The sequence below is a fragment of the Mus caroli genome, unplaced genomic scaffold (genome assembly GCF_978045245.1).
Source record: "Mus caroli unplaced genomic scaffold, Mus_caroli_1 scaffold_1, whole genome shotgun sequence".
Lineage (NCBI taxonomy): Eukaryota > Metazoa > Chordata > Mammalia > Rodentia > Muridae > Mus > Mus caroli.
In genome coordinates, this window is record NW_028227256.1 from 132,837,170 (window position 1) to 132,845,726 (window position 8,557).

Consider the following 8,557-nt stretch of genomic DNA (forward strand, 5'->3'; position numbering starts at 1 on the left):
GCAGAGGGTGGTGGCTCCCACCGCATCTCCCATTAATTCTCCCATCTGGCCAGTGCAGAAGACAGATGGACTGTGGAGAATGACAGTTGACTATTGGAAACTAAATCAGTTAGCAACTCCAACTGCAGCGGCTGTACCAGACAGTGTACTTGCTTGAGCAAATCCAGGTATTTCCTGGTACCTGGTATCCAGCTATTGATCTGGCAAATACCTTCTTCTCAGTACCTGTCCACATGGACCACTAGAAGCTGTTTGCTTTCAGATGGCAAGACCAGCAAGTTTTGCCTCAAGGATATATTAACTCTCTTGCCCTGTGTCATAACTTAGAAGGTATCTTGATCGTCTGTCTCTTCTACAAAATATCACACTAGTGCACTATATTGATGACTCTATACTGATTGGAGTAGGAGGTAGCAACCACTTTGGACTCATTGGCAACACATATGGATATCAGAAGATGGGAGATAAATCTGGCCAAAATTCTAGGATTGTTTACCTCGGTAAAATTCCTAGGAGTCCAGTGGTGTGGGGCATGCAGAGATATTCCTTCTAAAGTGAAGTTATTGAACCTGGGCCCTCCCACCACCAAAAAAGAAGCACATTTAGTGGGTCTATTTGGATTCTGGAGACAGCACTTTTCTCACTTGAATGCATCACACAGGCCCGTTTACCAAGTGACTTGCAAAGCTGCTAGCTTTGTGAGGGGCCTGGAACAGGAGAAGGCTCTTTAACAGATCCACGCTGTCCTATCACTTGGACTATATATATGATCCAGCAGATCCAATGATACTTGAGATGTCAGTGGGAGATAAAGATGCTATTTAGAGCCTTTGGCAGGCTCCTTTAAGTGAATCACTGAAGAGACCTTTGGGATTTTGAAGCAAGGCTCAACCAACATCTGCAGACAACTATTCTCCCTTTGAAAGATAGTTCCTGGCCTGCTATTGGGCCTTCGTGAAAACTGAATGTTTGACAATAGGCCACCAAGTTACCATGTGACCTGAACTGCCCATCATGAGCTGGGTGTTATCTGACACTCCAAGTCATGAAGTAAGACGTGCATTCCATTATCAAACAGAAGTGGTATATACATGATCGGAGCCTGAGCAGGTCCTGAAGGCACAAGCAAATTACATGAAGAAGTTGTCCAAATACCTATGGTTCCTATTCCTGTTACAGTGCCATGAGTGTATCGATAGCCTCATGGGGCGTTCCCTATGATCGGCTGACTGAGGAAGAGAAGACCAGGGCCTGGTTTACTTTACTGATGGCTCTGTGAGTTATGCAGGTACCACCCAGAAGTGGACAGCTGCAGAATTACAGCCCCTTTCTGGGACACCCCTGAAAGATACTGGTGAAAATAAATCTTCACAGTGGGCAGAACATAGGGCAGTACACATGGTATTACAGTTTGTTTGGGAGAAGAAATGACCAGATATACCATTGTTCAATGACTCATGGGCTGTAGCCAAATGGACTGATTGGATGGTCAGGAACTTGGAAAGAGATCACCATTGGAAAATTGGTAGGAAAGATATTTGGGGAAGACGTATGTGGATAAATCTCTCCAAATGAGCAAAGGATGTGAAGATATTTGTGTCCCATGTATTCTCATCAAAAGGTGGCTTCAGGCAAGGGAGAATTCAGTAATAAAGGGATAGGATGGCCCATCCTGTGGACAGACAGCCTCTTTCTCTAGCCATTCCTGCCATTGCCCAATGGGCACATGAACAAAGTGCCCATAGTGGGGTTATGCATGGGCTCAGCAACACGGACTTCCACTCATCAAGGCTGACCTGGCTACAGCTGCCACTGAATGCCAGATCTGCCAACAGCAGAGACCACCACTGAGCCCCAGATATGGCACTGTTCCCCAAGGTGACCAGCCAGCAACCTGGTGGCAGGCTGACTATATTGGACCACTTCTTCCTTGGAAAGGACAACATTTTGCTCTTTCAGGGATGTATATTTACTCAGATGATAGATTTGTCTTTCCTGCACATTAGGCTTCGGCCAAAACCACCATCCATGGTCTCACAGAAGGCCTTATCCACCATTGTGTTATTCCACACTGTATTATGTCTAGCCAAGGAACTCATTTCACAGCCAAAGAAGTGTGACAGTGGGCCCACGATCATGGAATCCACTGGACTTCCCATGTTCCCCACCATCCTGAAGCAGCTGGTCTGATAGAAAGATGGAATGGCCTTTTGAAACAAAGTTACAGTGCAAATTAGATGGCGGTGTCATGGAGGACTGGAACAGGATTCTTCAGAAGGCAGTCTATGCTTTGAATCAGTGCCTGATATATGGTACAGTTTCTCCCATAGCCAGGATCCACAGGTCCAGGAATCAAGGAATGGAAAAGGAAATAGTTCTACTCACTATCACTCCTAGTGACCCTCTAGGAAAATTTTTGTTTCCTGTCCCTACAACTCTAGGTTCTGTTGGCCTAGTTTTGGTTCCGGAGGGGAGAGTGCTCCTACCAGGAGCTACAACAAACATTCCATTGACCTGGAAGCTCAGACTTCCCCCTGGTCATTTTGGGCTTCTATTGCCCTTAAACCAACAGGCTAAGAGAGGAATAACAGTGTTAGGAGGGGTGATAGATCCAGATTACCATGGGGAAATTGGATTACCTTCCCACAATGGAGGTAAGAAGGATTATGTCTGGAGTGTAGGAGATCCTTTAGAAAGCCTGTTAGTACCATGTCCTGTGATTAAAGTCAATGAGGAACTACAGCAGCCTAATCCAAGCGGGATGACAAAGGGCACAGACCCATCAGGAATGAAGGTATGGGCCACTCCTCCAGGAAAAGAGCCAAGACCTGCTGAGGTGCTTGCCGAGGGTGGAGGAAACCCAGCATGGGTAGCAGAGGAAGGTAGTTATAAATTCCAGCTAAGACCACGTGACCAATTGCAGAAAGGAGGATTATAAGTGACATGAGTTCTTCTGTTTTATTTTGTTACTAAAAGTGTTTCCTAAGGGACATTGACCTATTCTAAATTTACAAAGAATTTGCATTTGCACGAGGGATAGTTATATTATGTTAGGCATCATTATGACCTGATAATTGCTTATGCATTTACAGTTACACAAGGGATAGGTATTATCATGGTAGGCTTATTATGATTTAGTTATTGTTTTCATTTGGACATGAGATATGATTTGTGTCAAGTTGACAAAGGGTGGATTGTGATAACTATTCTCAATTTTCAGTTTGTGTGGTTCGTATATATGCTCCGCCCAGGGAATAACACTATTAGAAGGTGTGGCCTTGTTGGAGTAGGCGTGTCACTGTGGGTGTGGGGTTAAGGCTCTCACTCTAACTTCCTGGAAGTCAGTCTTCCACTAGCAGCCTTCAGATAAAGATGTAGAACTCTTAGTTCTGCCTGCACCGTGCCTGTTGAGACCCTTATGGACTGAACCTCTGAACCTGTAAGACAGCCCCAATAAAATGTTGTTCTTTATATAACTTGCCTTTGTCATGGCGTCTGTTCACAGCAGGAGAACCCTGACTAAGACAACTTGACTGTATCTGGAATGAACTACAACCCAGAAATAAAGGGCATATTTGCGACCAGATCTTGAGGTTGGAAGACACAAGCTTTTGATTCAGATCTTGAGGTAGGAATGGCACACACCTTTAATCCGGATCTTAAGGCACACCTTTAATCTGGGCCATACTTTCCCTGGAGGCCTCCATAAGGACAGTGGAAGAGGGAAGGATTCGTTCTTCTTCAACTGCTTGCACTTACTTGACAGCACAGCTATTGGCGCCTACTTCTTTAGGATTCCGGCTTATACAGAAGACCAGCTAAACTACCCAGCCATGTGGAACTGAGCAACTACAAGATTCTTGAGCTTCTCATTCATAGCTGCTCATTGCTGGGTTAGTTGGACTGAAGCCTATAAGTCATTCCAATACATTCCATATATATGTTCATCCCATAAGTTCTGTAACTCTAGAGAATCTTGACTAGTATGAGACCCGAGAGGAGAAATGTTGGGCACTTTTAGAGCTGAGGCAAAGGATACCTTTGGAGTTGCCATTATTATTTGTGAGTGTTACTATTGATTAAGATCAATAGTAACTAAGTTGACTGTTGCGGCCCGCCCGCGGTCCACAACACGAACGGTTCACTGAGAATGGCAGTTCCCTGCAAAGAGAGGTAACTAGACGGGGCGGAAGAAACAATGGAGTCAAGACAAACAGATTCTGATCAAGACTCAATTTAATATTTCCAGACACTCAGTTTATAAAGGAGGGGGGAGGGAACCCAATTTCCCGCCGAGTAACTCAGGGTCCAGTAGCAGGACGAACACGTGTGTGCCTCCAGGCAGCAGAGTCAGGTTCCAGCAGTGGGCGTGGCAGGACGAATGAGCCGATAGCTCCACCCCAGAGCAGGCAGGCTCCAGGCTGGGGGAAGGGAGGCCACATTTCCCCCCATTAGATAACAAAAATAAAAATAAAAAAGGGGTGGCCTGTGGCAGAAAAATTATCTATGTTCAATAGTTCTGCCTAAGTTCCTAGGGCTAAAGAAAAAACCTATTTCCGTGGGATTTCTTAACTATTCTAATGGTAAACTGTATCTGGCTAAGGCTGTAGGCTCTGACTTTATAATGCTAATTAGTGCTGAATAGGTAGCTACCTGTTTGCCTTTTAAGTAGGGCGTTGGAACCCTGGCTGAGTTTAGCTAAACAATTTTAGAATAACACTGAACTGATAATTATCCACAATTTTGGGTGACAGGCAGGGGAAACAGTGAGAAGCGATTAAGACTGGCTGGCTCCTAGTACAAGGCCAATTGGCTTTTTTATTTTTTGGGTGGGAGGCAGTGAAGGGCCTGCTCTTACGACAGCAAGGTCTCCAATCTCTCTCCCCCCTGTTAATTAAGTTTAAATAGGCAATGCTTAACAGAGGTGATCAAAAGATTTTCTCATCCGTAGATGAGTGGGCCTTAACCTTGACTTGGGTGGACATTAACCTGATCCTCCCGTGAGTATTGTAACAACTCACATCTGTGGCTCTTGGTATCTTTTGGGGAGGGGAGGCAGAGCCGTAAGTATTTTGGTTTTTATCTGGAGTCAGATACCAACCTCTTTTTAAATCAGGTGTGTCGCACAGGGAACTCAGAAACGGTCAAATTGGACCTTCCCTCCGCAGTGATCTCCTGCGCCAAGCGGTACCCATACCGTATTCATATGATTATGAATCAGTATCGCAATTCTGAGTTATTGCGAGGCCTCTATGTGAGACTTGTCAACCTCAGATTTAGCAAGGCCTAGACAAGAATTATGTCACTATTAACACCATTAATTTTGGTTAAAATAGGAGCTAAAAGTCTTTTCTCTTCATCTCTGTTATTCCCAGTAGCCTGAGGAACTAAGGACACCTTGCAGTAACAGCAAGGGTGAAAAGCCAGAGGCCAGTTAAGGGACTAAGCCTATATCTATCAAAATAAGAACTAATCTTTGTAAATATACATGAAATTTCTACTTCCCTAGCTCTCCTGGTAAATCTAAATCCTATCTTAGACTGAAAGGCCACATGCTGAGATTAGCAGAACCACCTGTTTGCTCTTAGGGGCGGGGCGGAGAATGTAGATTGACCTGCTTGAGAGAAGGAAGAATACTAAACAGTTAGAGTGTAGTAATGTAAATTTTCTGTTTGGAGAAGTCAAGGTACTTTATTTGGATGCAAATTGTAAAGCTAAAGTTTATCTCCGGCCTTTTGTAGGGGAATTGGCTCAGAGGAAACAGTGTTTTTTGAGAGCTTCCACTCCCAGCTCAAGAGGAAATTTTAGTCCTCAAGGAGAGACAGAATCTGTGTTTACCTGACGAATTAATCTCTCTGGTAGCCACCGTGCTTCATCTTCATCTCGTGAAAAAACACAAACCGACCCTCTTCCCCAAATTAGGACTGGATCTGGACCCTTCCATTTATTAGTCAAGGGGTCCTTCCATTTTGCCAATGCATAAGAATTAGAAGTAACTGGGTGCCAGCGGCGTTCCGCTGCAGACTGACCTTTATTGTCAGTTTGCAAAAAGTTTAGGACAAATAAGGTAAAGGCAAGATGAGCCTTTGGTGACCTTGGGGAATATGCTCTGAATTAACTTTGCTAGGTAATTTAGAATATAGGAATTTCTAATAATTGAACTGAATATTAGACCAGTCTAAGATTGAGTTAGAATGGCTGGTCACACTGAAGAAGAGTGAAAAATCATTATGACTCTATTAAATGACTAATTTTACTAAGTCTGAATATACAGTCTCTGATGTACTATTGCCATAAAGTTAAAAGGCTAGAAGCTAGTCCAAACTGGAAAAATGACAAGCAAGGATGGATCTAAAACATGAATTTAATCCTTTAGTCCTTTTAATCAGGACACTGAGTTAACTTACCTGTCAGCTCAGCACACGAATTACCAATATGCTTCTGTAGAGTTCTGTGGAGAGAACTTGTTTTTCCCTTTCCTAATAAGGTAGCTGTTTTAGGATCAATTTATAAGCCAATAAGTAGATCCTTTTAAGATACTAAAAAGCATTTATTAAATTTGACATTTTAATCTCAAATTTTGAAAATAAAGGTATGTTTTAAATAGTGTGCATGGAAATGCACTAAATGGTATATATGGGGATACAATTTCTCTCTTTTGTCTTTTAAGAGGTTAAAGTTTAAAATTTTACAATATCTAACCTTTTGAATTAATAACTTTTTGGACAAAACATTTTAAATATTTGGCTGTAAAGGGGCAGTGACTAATTGTACTTTCAATTATTTTTCTTAAGGAAAGGTTGTAACTAGAAGGCTAGAAAAGTTATTAAGAGTCACACGTGCATAATTTATTTATTTATTAACTAGAAATATGTATAAGCAATTGTAAATTTGAGAATTAATAGTATCTGAGGGATGAACAATTTTAAGTAATTATGAGCTCAGAGATATAGCATTGACTATCAATATATAAATTAAGGTTTGATTGTTCAGCATTTTAAAACACCATCTACAGCACACAACCAGATTATTTGTGCTGGAATAGGGGCAACTGTGTGTTAAGACTCCGCTCCACAGCAGCTAGTTGGGCCCACGTGGGCCAAACGATCGGCTGGGAGGATGAGAAAAATGACTTTACAATAATGTTTCTTCTGGCCAAAGAATTGTCTTGGGCACAACTAATTTTTAATTACCAATTAACAACAATTATAAAAGCTTTCTTTATTTCCTGCAAAACCTTTTGCAGCAAACCAAAACACCAAATAACAAAAGGATACTGTCTCTGAATCTTTTGGGTGAGAGCAAGGATTTAAGGTAAACTTCCCTTGAGAAGCATTAGTTAATAAAATATTTTCCACGTAGGAAACAATATATACTGAAAGATTAAAACTTTTGGCTTCTCGTAAAGAAGCAGAAACAATAAACATTTTTCTTACATAATGTAAAGCTATATTAGCCATACATAGAGGCAAAATTTTCTAGTGATTACCAGTTTACTAGAAGCAAAAATCTTTGAATTTAAGCATTATTTTAAACATCTGAATAGATCTGTAACACTGTTAAAAAGAAATTTTCTTGAACACAGGGAAAAACTTTTTTAGGCATTGTTTGCAAGACAAAAGAAAAGGCCACAAGCCGCTCTGGGACTGCCCAGAGCCCTGTATTGACTCAAAGGTAAAATACTTTGTAATCTGAGCATTAATCTTAAATTTGCAATCAAACTGCAAGCTGCAGTCAATGGAACAATGGCAGTTTTAACCATAATTTTTAAGTTTTTGTGCAAGGTTAGGATAATACCTACAACTTTGGGAAAGCAAAACCTATGTTTAAAACAATTTATCACTGTTAAAATCAATATTAGAAGCATTACTGTCATATTACGAAGTTTGGATATCAATTAATACCTATGAATACCTATTAAAGCAAGCTTTAACGCTTTAATAAAGAGGCATTGCTTTATATCTTATCTTAAATTTTACTATTTAGGATAGGAACCACATTAATTATTATCTAAACTAGAAATATCTTAAGAGACTCAGCCTCTAGGGCTGCCTTAGGCCACGTGTCGGAAGGACTCTAAACTTGAGTTATCAAATTTAACATTAACCATCTGTAGCAATGTAACAATTATTAATTTTAACCAACAACTTATGAGCTGAATGCGAAAACATGCAGAGCACATTTTTAATAAAGAACCAAATGAAGCAGTTAATTTTAGACCAATCAGAGAATATTAATCTTTGTAGCTACAATCATAGAATAAAAAAGCACTTTACCATTGTCAAACACATTAATCATGAACCATTTATCAGATTCGAAACTAAGAGGCTGTGTACTTGCTGCTTTTTCTTAAAACGAACATTTTTTCCAATCAGGGGCCCTCCTGCCACGTGTCTGGTTTTTGGCTGAAACACGTGGCAGCTCTCGGCCTTGCAGATAAAGATTTTTATACCATTTTTATTATCCAACATAAAACATAGAACATTCATTCATACAGACTGGACACGAACATACATGAATTGAACACGAGAACAGATTGGTGCACCAGACATAAACA